The sequence below is a fragment of the Passer domesticus genome, chromosome 6, assembly GCF_036417665.1.
Source record: "Passer domesticus isolate bPasDom1 chromosome 6, bPasDom1.hap1, whole genome shotgun sequence".
NCBI lineage: Eukaryota > Metazoa > Chordata > Aves > Passeriformes > Passeridae > Passer > Passer domesticus.
In genome coordinates this window covers 29,873,494-29,888,322 of record NC_087479.1, presented here as the reverse complement: position 1 = coordinate 29,888,322, position 14,829 = coordinate 29,873,494, and the positions used below count along the sequence as shown (strand labels likewise).

The following is a 14,829-nucleotide window of genomic DNA, read 5'->3' as shown; positions in this document are numbered from 1 at the left end:
TTGGGGATAATTATATTGCTTAATTAATTTATGAATTTAAGTAAATGATCCACTTAAGTATTTAAGGTGAACTTTAAGAAAAAAATGGACTTCTACAAGTTTTATTTCTATTCCTTTCTTTTTCTTTGTTCTGTAAATATATGATATAACTGTATTCCTTTTCTGCCAATGTAAATTACACTTATTAATCCTCATTTCAAGCCAAAATCTTTTTCCTGTTTAGTGAAAACACCTGTAACAGGAGCTTGGCATGTACAACAAAAAACGCAATTGTGACAATCATCTATAAATAGAATATTTAGTTTATTTTGCACTTGTAATAATGTATTGCTTGATTACTGTAATGAGAGATCTTTTGGATTTTGTGCATTTATCAATGTGTGGGAAGTAATGTCTAGACATTTCTATTTGAGTACACTTATGATGTGTAAACCAGAATCTCTTATTTGTTTCTATGTTGCATGTCATTCTCTAAGTATTATGGAATATTTCACAATGATAGTTTTGATTCTGGTGGCCCTCTGATTGTGTTCAAATATATGACACAATAGCAATAACATATATCAATCCTTTTTAGCTATAAAATGAATTAAAAAGAGACAATGAACCCACTTTCTAAACCACTTAAAATTTATTCTCTGTTGTTTTTCAAAATCTTTCATATAGTACTTTATTTCTACCAATACTAAGTCAGACCTCATTGGAAAAAACAGAAGACCTCCTGTTGACTCTAGAGGTTTTCTACAGAGTTTGAGTGAACATGCTATGTCCATTCCAGCTAATCGTGTTGATTGCTGCTGTGTGCAGTACTAAAACCACTGTTCAGAAAATCATAACTGCTATTTTAAAGAAAGTAAAATATGTGATTTTATTGATCAAACTGGTATAGACTACTTAATGAAACTTCAGATAAAGGTGTTTGTAGTCTGCATGTCAGGTATTGAAGATTTTCTAGCTCGCTTTCCTTCACTAAAATCATAATCGAGATTCATGAACCTAAGTACTTCAGGCTCTATTCTGTATTCAGTTGAAAAAAAAAAAATCAAATTGCAGATAAGACCTAAGAATCTGGCTTGAATACAGATCACTTCCTAACCCATCTTGGAGTCAAATCTTGTAAACATTTTTGGCAAGGAAATTATCTTCTTCTAAAGTAAAATCAAGATCGTAGACCTGTGTTGGAGTATGAGACTACAGCACAGGAGAATAGTTCATGTAGGTGGTATAGCCTCTAGTTGTGCTGGGGAGGCTTAGGGTGGATATTAGGAAACATTTGTTTACTGAAAGGGTGTCAAGCATTGGAACAGGCTGCTTAGGGAAGTGGTTGAGTCACTGTCTCTGGAGGCATTTAAAAGTTGTGTGGACTGGGTGCCTAGAGACCTGGTTTAGTGGTGGACTTGGCAGTGTTAGGTTAATGGTTGGACTCAATGATTTCAAGGGATTTTGAAACCTAAATGATTCTATGATTATGCTCTAGAGTGCTTCACAGAGGTTTTAAATGGAATGTGCATATCCTGCAATACAGGAATCGAAAGAAATACGATACAGCAGTTTTAAATTATTTTTGAATCATGATAGAAGAACTGATATCTACTGTCTCTTGAAGCTGCATGCTAACAGCTTTCTGCTGCTGGACAGGGTAATAAATTACTGATCAATTTAATTAAAAATGGGCAAATTAGTGGCAATTAAGATGATACTTCCTCTACAGTTCTTGCTGTCTTTGGAGGAATGGATCCCTGACATAAATTAATGCTAGTGTTAAATCTTGACAACTTCTGCTTTGGAAGTTTGTACATGATAATTATAACTATAGCTGAAAGAAAAGTTATCATGTTGTCTGGAACTAAATAACGATTTATTTCCTGCATAGAAATATTAAGCGCACTATATGATATCTTCAAGTTATAAATATTAACAATATACTGCCTTTATGTTAGACTTTGTATAATGATGTCTTTACAGTACAACCTAGCTATGAAATTCTGATACAAAAGTTTCAGTAAGTGTCTTGCATATTTTGATGAAAAATTGCAAAATTATGAGGAGAAATAAACTACAGCAACTGTGGTATTTTAGTTTTCAGAAGACTACTAACTTTTTTTCTGTGTTAGCAATAATTTTGAAAGATTTCTGGTTTTATTTTTTCACATTTTTTAATAACTGCTTTTTAGTAGCTTTACTATTTAATTCTTAATCACTGAGGATTTTGCTTCAGGAGTTTTTCTTCCCCAAATGTTAATAGTTTTAAACAGAGAAGTCAATTTGCATTCTCTTGAAGGGAGGGGATGAATTCTGTGGAAGCCTTGTCAAAACCATCTTTGAGTGACTGTAATTTTAAAACACTGGTCAAATAACATAGCTCTTTTTTTCAGTAAATGGTTTGGGGCCAGGACTCCAGGAAAGGTGTGTCTAAATCAAAATCACATAGTGTACGTTACTTGCCATTGGCAAAGAATGTTTCTATTGCAAGTACTTACTAAGTAAAAAATTAAAACATAACACTTTAAAAAACTGTATGAATTTGGAAGTATACAATGTTTTTACAAACAGTGTTATGAGAACAAGATTTCTAAAGAATTAAATATTCCCTCACAGTTCTGTGAAACCCAGAACAACAGTCCTGTTCTAGTATATGTGACTCAGTGAGTGATACTGACTGTCATTGACTGTAAACCTATTAATTTTATTGTCACAAACCCAGGTGATTGATAGGTATAAAGGAAATTTATATCTGTTTTTTAGTTGCATAATGCCATGTTTTAGATTCTGTATTCAGTACGTATTGTGAAACATATCTGAGTACTTATATGATGTCTAAATATATCTTACCGTGCAATCTTCACCTGATAGTGGAATATTTACTTCATGACACATGTAAATCCTGAACTCTAAAGAATAATTTATTCCCCTCTCAATGTTACTTAATAGGGATTACTGATATCCTTGTTTGTCCATGTTTGTTATTGTCTATATTGGAGATTTTCCTAGCCAAGCCTGTAAGCACTAGAGTTTCTCAGTTACCTGAATTATCTTTTAGGGGCTTTATAATGGCACTGTCTTTGAAATGTGGTGAGAAACTGTATTTCTTTTCCTCTAGTGGCAGGAAAGACTGGAGCATGAAGACATTTTTGTGAAACTTTCATATGACATTTCAATTTTGGCAATATTTAACTGTTTTGTCCCCTTTTCAATGTAATTATGGTCTTGTTCAAGTAATACAGTGATGTTTCATGCAAACACATATACAAATGGTGTTAAATGGGTTGAATGTGGGATTGTTTTCTGTATCTTATGGAACTATGGCTTACCTTTTGTTTAGGGCAGTGGTTGTAGCAGCTTCCAGACTAAACAGACCAATGCAAGATAGTTTATTTTCAGTAGACAATTCTGTCCTCTTTCAAATTCTTTGCCTTATCTACTCTATAAGTCTTTGCCTTTGTTTGGTAAGTTTCCGTTGCTGAAGTAATTTGTAGAATTCTTGAACTAGGTACAAATGTCATTCTTCTAACTCTTCTTTTTCAAATTTTTTGATGACATGCTTAATTGCTTTTTTAAAATTAGTATTTTAAAAATTGATATTTTTGTAGTTTTTTATATTTACCCATGTTTATTATAAAACATGCAAATGGATTCTTAGTGGATTTTAAGTTTCAACATGTTATTTCTGTCAGAGTCTTTTTGTTGTGCTCTTTGTGGATTTAGAATCTGCAAGCTTTCAAAAAATATGGAGTTCACTTGGAATGTATTTATATATTAGCTCTCAGGACTGAAGCAATATTAATTATGAAATCATCCATTGATCATCAACTGAAAAATAATTATTAATGTTGGATATATATGATATATAAAACATTTGAATAATAACAGCCTTTGGTTGTGGCACTGTTTCATTTCATCAGTGATATGGAACAAAAGGAGAAGGAGATGTGGAAGGAAAGGAGATTTATTTTCTATAACATGGTTGCATTTTGGAACAGTAATCTTACAACAGTCAGTCACAAAGAATAAGTAACATTTTTTAGTTACAGAAGTAAAGAGCTTAATAATACAATGACTCCTGCATTTAATAATTACTTTTTAAGAACAGGATCATGATTTTTTTAAATGGTCCAAGTCTGATGTTTAGTGAAGACAGAAAGTGTTCCTGCCTGAGAGTTAAAATTGCAATAGCAATGCCATTTTAGATGTTATTTAAGATATTTCATCTCAGACAAAGTACTTGAGCTGTGTGGGTTCACGTGGAATAGAAGAAACTTGGGTGCCATCGGTATTCAGTGAAACTCCTTGAGATTTGTTCAGGAAACAGTTCTTCAGGGTTTGAGATGAATGGATGAAATGTAAGGTTATTTTGTGGCCTTCAGATAGGGATTAATTACGTCATGGAACCTAAAACTTTCAGTTCCTTGATATTGCTAATAATCTTCCATGCTAAGGAAATGGTCTTTCTTTTACCCTTCTCCAGAGTTCAGCTGCTGTGGCCAATGGGTGAAATGAGTTCTCAGATTCAGTGCGATTGCTGACTTTCTGTAACTTTTGTACAAAGATTTAGGTGCTCCTACCAGGAAAAATAGATTAATAAATGTAATATAGTATTCTGTCACAGCATTGCTTCATTGTATTCTCTTACAAGACACATATTAAAGAAACTGTAGAGTATGTAGGAATAATCACTTGATTTTTAGATGTCTGGTATACGTGGCTTCAGTTGTAGTATGTACATGATAAAGACCAGTAGTTAGTCTTAACTCATACAAATAAGGTTTGCAGAATTTCTTAGGAGTCTGAAAGATGCCAAATAATGATTAGTTGTAGAATCCTGACTGACTTGAAGAATCTGTAATTGAAGTCCTCAGTGTGCTCTTCACCAAATTACTTTTGTAGTTTATGAGTTCAGACAAAGTAGGTAGCTTTCCCTTCTCACTTAAGGGATTCAGAGAGTTCAGAGGCATGAAGAAGATTTCTGTTCTAGTAATCTCCCATGTTTTCATTGAAGACAAAATTTCCCTGCTATGATTTGAATGGTCTGTAGATATATGGATTAATACCTCGGAGTTGTGTTTCTCAATATTTTGGAGAAAGATTAAATTATGCAAAGAGGTACTTTTCTTTATCTGAATTTTCAAAATAATCACTTCTCCATAATTTTTGTTGCCCGCATTATGATCATTGCAAATAACTGTACCTTTAATATATTGATAGATTATATCTAATTCAACAGTTCAAATACAGAATTTTTGTATGGCAAGTGAAATTATAAGTATAGAAAAAAAATGGTAAAAACTGCTCAGTGCCCAGTTGAGGGAAACCGTGATAGATAAAACAATGGAAATTATTGACTGGGCCCTTTAGTAGTTGTGTAGATTTAATGAACATTTGGAGACCACATCTCCTAGCTTAGTTCTTTTTGTCTTTAAACATGCAAGTTAAATGAGAACTTTTAGAAATTGTATGAAGTGGTTGTCTACACTGACAAGAAATAAATAGCTGTGCTTCTTGATAAAATAAGATTTTTTTTTTTGAGAGAAAATATTTGCTGTGTTTTTTCATAGACTTGGTTCCTCCACTTTTTATAATGAATAAATTTTTATCTGCAAGGATTTGGATTGTTCCTTTACCCTCATCATATTAAATTATTACAATTTATTAATCATGTTATTTTTTCTTTTAATTAATTCTGGATTGGAGTTCCATAGCTTCCTCCACCTTGGGAATGACTGTTGTCATTAGCAGTGAATAAAAGTGTGAATCAAGGGAAGAGGATAAGAAGTAATTGCATAGTTGGGTGTGATTTAAGCAGTATAAAAATAATTATGTATCTTGTTTCATTCAAAACACAGGGTTTATTTAGTTGTTGGGGGGGTTTTGTATGAATTTTAAAATGAGATGGGACAAAGAAAATTTTTTAATCAGTAGGATGTCTGAAATTCTGTGTGTCTCATCTGACCAGTTCAGGCATGGTCAGGATTTTAATTTTTTGTTTTTGAGGAGGATCTTCGGCAATATCTTCAAGGTAGTTTCTTACTGTGAGAAATGTTGAGTTTTGTGTAAACAAAAAAGTCACTGTATTTCTCCCCGTTAGGTGTGTGGAGTTCTTTCCATTCACTCCCTGTCTTGTTGTGTTAATACTGAATAAGCAGAGACAGTCAGGCTGGTGGTGAAAGATGGTAAGCAACCCTGAGGGCTTGTTCTGGTCAGCTTGAAACCTCTGATTGCCAGGTTTTCCTAATTTCCCATTTCCAGGGCATCTCTACTGTGACCTTGCCTGCTGAATATGATGTTCTGGGTTGCAAGATTCTCACATGTATTTGGGAATGGACAGCCAGGCATTGTTTACAGGACTCCAAATGAACCATGCACTCGCAGCAAGTTTGATAAACACACATTTCCTCCTTTTATCAGTGAGATTGCAGAATGTGAAGTATGAGTTTCCAGTTTTGCTCGTTCCCTTCAGACCTTTTCCTGTTTAAAAACTGAATCTCACTAATTGGATGATGATACATCCTTAGATTTTGTTTTGCTTTCTTTGTTATTGTTGTTTTGAATTCAACTTACTGGTCACTGACATTTATTTCATTGCCTACCTTGACCAGGTTTGATAGACTTTCATATAAAAGCTTTCCATTTGTTCGACACAGAAAAGGTTCATCCCTATAAATGTAAAGTGAATGCTAATTAACAATAATGACTTCTAATCACTTTGCTTTTATACTCCTTTAGGAGCACATCTATTATCCAATGTAGTTAAGTGAAATGCTTGTATATGAATCAACAATGCTGTGTTTCTTCTCACAGCTATTGCTCATAATCAAGCTTTGAATAAATTACGATAGTAAAATTGGTTTTAATGTGTTGTATTGCAGAGGGAGAAAGGAACCTTAAATATCTTGTTAAATATCTTGAATATTTAGAGAGTTATCTAGTAACATTTTGGCATTCGTTATTGTAGTTAAATGGAAAAATGCATTAAGATGTTTAAGTCAATTTTGTAAACATTATCAAAACTTTTTTCATCATTTGAAGTGTATTTAAGTGATGGGCATAGATGCAGCAGTCTCTGAAGCAGCCCCATTTGTATCCAACTGCATGTCTCTAGGAATGCACTGCAAATTTCTGCCTTCAAATGCAGTTAAGTTTTGCATAGAAGAGGCGTGTTTTATGCCTTGAGAACTTTACCTAGTGTCATAGAGTGTATATAGTAGGTTAATAGACATTTATGCATTTCTTTTATCAATACTCTGTATCTAATAAACCGTTAGGTTTTTTTACATGTGCAAACTGCCTGTCTGCCTGCAATCATATACACTTAAAAAAGGTGTATAAAAGTAATACTAGTGAATTTTTATCCATAGCTGGAAACAACAAAATAAGAGGAAACTTTATTTTAGTAAAACTTTGCCATAAAGAATGCTGATGAAAAGAGATTACTAGACTGGTAGAATGCTAAGCAATTTTAAAATAATTCTGGTTTAGGAACAGAATTAGGCTAAAGACAGCATATATGAATTTGAAATGTAGCAAAATTTTTCACTTAGTATTGCACATACAGGGCCTGTTTGGAAGGCAGAATTGGCAAAACCTGGATGAAACCCATTTCTGACATGGACATTAGTTTTTGTTTTATCTTTTGTTAATAAGTTCCTTGAAACAATTCCTGAAATCACTTAGAAATTCTGGTCTCAGTGTCTGTGAGGGAACTGAGGTCTTGCTTAGTCAATATATTTACGTTGCTGGGTTTGCAATTTCTAAAAAAAATTAGGTTTTCATTTTCTGTGGCAGTTTCCTTTCATGTAGTACATCTGTCTTTGCATGCTTAGAGACACAATTCTTTCACAGTTACCATCACAGTTCTTATGGATGTGGATGTGAGTGAGTATCCACAGGCACCGTCTGTGGTTTTGATTTTGTTTGTTTTGTTCACTCATTCACATAGCTTTAGACAATTTTCTGGTATGTTTCATTTGCTTGAGCATCTTTTCTGTTAACATTTATTCTTTGGTTTATTAAAAAATCATTGCCTAACTTAATTTCAAATTACCTTCCATGTAGTACTCTTTAAATGTGAGTTTGAGTCGGTGTTCATAGAAGTCCCATGGTTTTTTGCTGTAATACTGCAAAACATGCTGCTTGTGGGTTTTACTACCACAATGTGGAAAAAAAGTAACACCTTTCTTCTCTGAAGTCTCATTAAATGATTGATACTGTCCATATCTTATTTCAGTACTTCTCTTTCATAATTCACATCTTAATAATGCTTTTAAAATACAAGAGCGAAAAATTTACAAAACATCAATTGTTCTGTACTGCTTTGTAGCTGGCTGTTTTATATTATTTGCAATTCTCATTAGGCAGTGCTAAAATGCATTTCAAAATTTATTACATTAAAAAATGTAATTGGAGTTATTTCTAATAAAATAAGATCAAAGACAGGCAGACTTTCATGTAAACTAACAGTAAAACATTTATCAAATTTGTTTTCATAAATATTTGTATCTCTGAAGCCCGTTTGTTGTATGAAAATAGTTTTGCATAGATATACTAAGGTATTTACGCTGACTTATTTAACATACTTTCCCCTTTCATATGAATGTCAAGCATACAGCAATTTCAGGGTTGCGTTATTTTCAGCTGGACACTGGCTGGTTTTGATTACTATATTTAAAGGTACTTCTTCTGGAAAGGGTGGGATTTAATTTGGTTTATATTGTACCAGTGTTACTGCTTTCAAAATATAAATGATTGATTTGTAAGTGTCATGAAAAGGAATAAAAGAGAACTGGCCTTTTACACTATGAAAGGACTGTATAATGTGAAGATATTCTTTCTGTTGATAAATTCTGCCTGTGGAAGAATTGCATAACACTCATCACTCATTTTCATATTGATTATGAGTGGGATTCCAGTAATAGGTTGCTGTTTGCAAAGGATAAGGCGACAATATGATTAGTTACCTTTTCCATAGAAAGCACTACAAAGGAAAATGCCAAATGTGTGCACTGCAGTATTCCTATCAGCCTGACAGTCTGTTACATGAACTTTTCTTTCAGTCCATTTTCCTTCAGAAATACAGCTTCAATGTTTTTGCCTTATTATTGTTTTAGGTTTAGTGCATTTGCATGCTCTCCTAACTCCGGATTCTTTCTTTAGTCAGTTATTTATTTTTCTGACAATCTTCTATGCTTGGGCCCCTTACACCATTGTAACTGTTAAAAACTGATACAACAGTGCCCTCTGTAGTTTCTCCCTACATGGTTACTACCTGCAGCTGGTTTTGAGCATTAGGTAAAGAACAGGATGCTTAGACTTATTTTTAGCTCAAAGAAGAGCCCCTTTTTTCTTAAGGAAAGATTCTGATTTTTGACTGACTGTTTCATATGCAAGCAAGGGAACAAAAGAGGCTGTTCTGACTCATCTTCTAGGTTTATAAGATCTTCTGTCATTACCTAGTGCAAATCTGATATTTTATGAGGCATTCATTCAAGGCAGTCGTTAAAATGACTGGATGGGATTTTCTGAGTTTTGTAGGCTTTCCTGAAGCTTTTGTTTGAAGTGGAGTATCACAACAAAATAATTTTAAACGTACTTCCTTTGTGCTTGCTATTTCTCCTAATTTAGATCTTACATGATCTGCCAGGGACTAAAGACATGCTTGCCAGCAGAGCACCTAAGCTTTATTAATGATGTTGTTTTAATTCACACTGTGACTGAAGTAATTGTTGTTCATTAGCATTGATTTGTCTCCAAAACTCATTTACAATTTAGATTTCTCTTTTAACTCATTGTAGCTTAATATGCAAATAACTTTTTAGTCTGTGTTTTCTGCAGAACTTGTTGGACATGTTCAGTATTGAACACACATGATCCCTGCATTCTCATACGTGCACATTCACACCCATGAGCTGCCATTTAAATATTATAAACTGCAGTAAAAAAGAATGACCTTTTAAAAAATAAATGCTTTAACTACAATTAGTTGCTTCTGTAACAGCATCATAAAAGTCACTCTGTGAAAAGTTAAATGGCTTACTTTATGATGGGGAGTGTTAATGTACATGTAGAACATACTCTTAATGGACTTCCATGAAATGAAATTCATAAGTCATTGCAGTAAATTATAGTTAATGATGTAACCATAGATGGCTATTCAAAACATTCCTGTATCTCTAATGATTTGTGTAAAGCACACGACTGACCACATGCCTTAGTTAGTTTGGAACATTTGTATCCAACTGCATGTCTGCATGGATAGATGGATGAGTGCATGAACTTTCCACTTTTGAAGACCCTTTTTTCTGTGTAACAAGTGGTGGGAATTTTGGTGGAGTAAATAATACGTCATGAACCACTTACAATATTTGAGATATGGTAATAAATGAAGAGGAGGACTAATTTAATATTAAATTAGGAGGTGAGATTCTTCAGAAGTGTAGTGTGTAGAAGCTTTGATTTTTTTCTATTTTGTGGGTAATCACTAGCCTGTAGTCATATGTCTACTTCTTGCCACGAGATTTTTTTAATACTGAAATGTTACTGGAGGAAGCAACTATTATGGCATAACGTGCACTGACTAATCCAGAAAACAGCCCATATTTACTATATTGTATCCAGTTATATAATGCTATTTCAGAAGCAGAAATGTTACCCATGTTATCTGAGTAAAGTGACTATTAATAAATTCTACTAAATTGGGGCAGGGTAGAGATCATTTTTGTTAATGAGCTTCTTTACTCATCGGAGGATTCTTACGGTAAAATAAGTGAGGTTTTTTAAAAACAGCATAGCCAAACCATGGATTTTTATAATTTTTAAAGTTTATTTTCATTTTCAGAGTTGAATTTTTGAAGTTACTTCATGAAGGAAGCTTAGAAATGGTTATTGGGAAAGAAAGGCAATACAAATTTCTACATTAAAGAAATACTTTGAGATTATTTTTATAGTTTTATTGGAACTTCACACTTCACTCTTTTTAAATAAATGTGTCTTACAGTGTGTCTGTCAGTGGGAATTTTGCATAGAAAATGAATTCTTCATTAAAATAATAGTTTAATTTAGAAAACAAATACAGGTGAATTGTGTGTGATTTGATTAGCAGTGATAAAAGGTTTTAGTTTTAAACTGTAACCTTTGAGATAGAGAAGATGTTGTTGATCTGGAAAAATGAATTAGGTGTGTTTTATTGAAATGAAACTTGCCAATTAACGTTGAGCATAATTAAAATAGCGATAAATACTGATTACAATACTGGAGGCAATGCATTACAGCTTTTCTGTCTGTTGAGAGCTGACATAATTTACCAAACTGGTCAATGAAGTGGCAATGTAGCCAGTGCAAATGCTTATAGGAAATGTTGTGTTTAGTCCACATACTTTTATGTTTTTACTCTAAAATGTAGATGAGTTTACCCCAATCATTGCCTCTCCCTAAAGTACCATGCTTCTTTTCATTTAGTTGGATTATGTGATCTGTGACTCAAATCTTTAATAGAGTACATGTTTAAAGAAAATCTATAACTTGCTTAAGATTGTTAAATAAATTTCAAATGTTCTTTCATAAAATCTAAGGTGATGCAGAGCAGTTGAGGGTATTTCTGATGACTGTCTTAATTTTAATTGTTTGTATTTCTTTAATTTTGAAATACCAAAAAATATGAAGACTGAATGTTTGGTATATATTTTATACATTATATACATACATATATATATATATATATATATATATATATATATTCCAATTTGCTTGGTTAACAGTTGCCTACACAATAGCACTAGTTACATGAAGAAAAACAAATCCTGCAATCGAAATTGGAACATTATTTGACATAGCAAAAGAAATATTGACTTTTCTTGCTGAAGACATTTATGAGACTTTTTTTATGACCCTAGGGCATATTATTATGCCTTTATGATTATATTTAAGTTTTAAGACTTCCTTTATTTTTAGGGTATTCTTTTTAAGACTTTTTTTATTTTACTTTTAAGACATTCTTTCTCTTGAACTTGATCACATGAGAGTCTTCAATGATACAATATTTTTAAAGAAAAACATTAGTATTTAGGCTTTACTTGGTTACTTGATGGCCTGTTTTTATAAGCACGAGAAATATAGATAATATCCTCCTGAAATACCAATAAAATTACAACAAAGTGACAGTAGATACTGAAGAGTTAGGAACTGAAAACAAATTAAGACTTTTCCTTTGAAATGTTATCTTACAGACCTGTTTGTTCTACATTCCTTAGGCATTTTGCTTTGCTGTCTTCTGTATTACCCACAATCCCCTTTCTTTTCTTGGTAGTGTACTTTCAGTATCTAGAACAGTGATACCATTGTGTTTCATGAAAGCACCGTTTATTGCAGAATATATCATCCATGAGGTACATTAAACTAACTGGCTTTCTTGTCTTGGCTTTTTTCAACTTCTGTGTTCCCTGGCCAATGTATCAGGATTAATCTATATAGATATATAATGTTTTGTAGATCTTGAGTTTAAATTGTAATGTTTGTGATTTTACAGAGCTAGATGCTGTTGGTTTATAATTACTAGGATTAATTTTTTTAACTTTCTTGTTCATATAGTCATGTTTCATTGTGCTACAGTTTGTCCAGTATTTTTTTTCTTTCATATGCCCAAACTCTCTGTAGACCACTGCAGATTTCCAGTAATTTTGGTGGTTTTGTGCTAGAATAACCCTTTTGGCCACCTTCAGGATTACTCTTATCCTTTGGAGACCAGTTCTGTGTTCTCTGAAACTCTGACAGTCATTATTTATTACCCACTTGTCATTAGTGACTTATTCATTGCTTACATCACCATTCTCAAACATATTGCTTTACAGAAATGGTGAACAGTGTGGTGAAGGAAAGATCAATAAATGCTTTCAAAGGAAGATTTACCCTGAGACTTAGAGCTTCTTTTTAATACTAAATCTGTGCTATTAGTTCTGAGATGGTTTTAATAACTTGACATCAAGTACCCTGTTTCTCAAAATGGAAAGATGCTATTGCGTTAACTAACTTTTGTGGAGCAGAAGGACTTTGGCAATTAAATTTTATAGTGTAAAACTTTCTAATTGTCAATATTTTGTGTATTTTCCTGAATTTTTATACTATGAGCTTGAAAATACAGTTTTATCCCCTAAGAAGAAGTGATAAAATATTTATATAAGGAATACATGAAAATATTTCTTTGAGTTTTAGTGATACTGTTTTTGTAACTGGACAAAGAGAGGAGAGGACTTATTTGAAATCATCAATTGGAACAAAAATTTCTACTTCTCCCCATGTATATTTTAATTGTTTTGAGAGCTTCATTACCCATGCTGTTTTGCTAAAGCATCCAATTTCATGTTACATGGTTACTTTTGACATGCCAGTAAAAGGTAGTTGCTCTAGAAAACTGTTAAATCCAGAAACATTTAATATAATATTAAATTTATTGTAGAAGTTGCAGATAATTGGACTTCTGTATTTCATCAAAGCAATGTATCATGTTAAAAATAGTAATTAGATACTTAAATATATAGGAAATTCAAAAGCAGGAGCTTTCTTGCTTCCAGGCTTGTTTTCAGTCAGGGGACAGGCATGCTGATATGTGGCAAGCATTGTTCAACTCCTCATTCCTGGGAAGTTTCCTTTCCCTTACTTCTAAAGTCTCAACATTTTTTCTCTGTTCCACTTAGCACTCTGTGAACTATGTGATGTGCTAAGAGGATAACACAATTACAGCTTGTTTGTAAACTGAAGAAATAAAAAATTGTATTTAAGTGATTTAAAATGGCATAGGAAGGTTTCTTCTCATCTTGCTCTCCATTCTCTCTTTCATCTAAATTGCAGTTTTCTGATAATGTATCAGTCATGTTTTTGGTTTTTATACATATATTATGCATTTTATTGCATTTTTTTAGAAAACTTAAAAACTTCTATTGAAGAACTGAGACTTTCTTACATAGAAGTTTTTCTCTAAGCTGATCATTAGGTTTTAAGTTGTCTTAATTCCTTTTGGGTGGAAATTATTATCATTTACGGTTTTCCACTCAAACTGAAAGCTCCAGAATTCATCCAGGTTTAGTTTTCTCCTCAAGCTTTTTGTTTCTTCTTTGTGCAGGAAAGGTTCAGTCCACACTGAATTAGAATACAAGTTTCCACTTCCTTAGTTGAGTGATTGTATCTGTATGAGGCAAGGGTCACCTCTAATGCCTAACTTCTTATTCCAATGAAGCGTAGGACTCATCCATCTCTTTGGTCACTTTGGTTATGTTTCAGTGCTTGGTCTGTTTGACAGGGTGTTGCACTGTTGTTTGTATGGACATTCAAAACATGTGAAGTACATTCAACTTAATTTGTTAATTGTGTCTTCTTACAAACTCTTGACTGAGGCCACACTTGCAAGTCTCACATTATTTTGATACTTAGTTAAAATGAGGTTAGGATCCTTGACCTCTTCCTCCCAAGTATACAATTACAGTGGAACAGTGTGATAGTGTGCAGTGTAAACAGAAGGGACTGGTTTAAAACATTGAGACCATGAACAATTTTCATTTGAAAAAATGACATTTTTCAATAAAATAACAATTCAGGTTGAAAGACTAATATAAACAATTTGCTTCTGCTAAAAGAGACAAAAGTATTTGCGGGAAGACCACACTTAATTTGAAATGGCTAAATCATTTCAATTTGCCCATTGTGCGAATGTCTGCTTTGAGAACTGGAAAGGGACTGAAACTTTGATGAATGTGAATGCCTCTGAACTTCTACCATTTCTAATGTCTATGTCCTTGTCTGGCTGTTTTGGTTTTTTTTTTTTCTCTTTGAACTGTCCTTTTGTATTAC

The 14,829-nt window shown here is 32.9% G+C and overlaps 1 protein-coding gene across 7 annotated transcripts in view; it reads left to right on the top strand.

Annotated features, from left to right (window-relative positions):
• DPH6 (diphthamine biosynthesis 6) overlaps positions 1 to 14,829 on the top strand; it is a 194,660-nt gene that overhangs the window by 7,190 nt on the left and 172,641 nt on the right. The window lies entirely within an intron of this gene.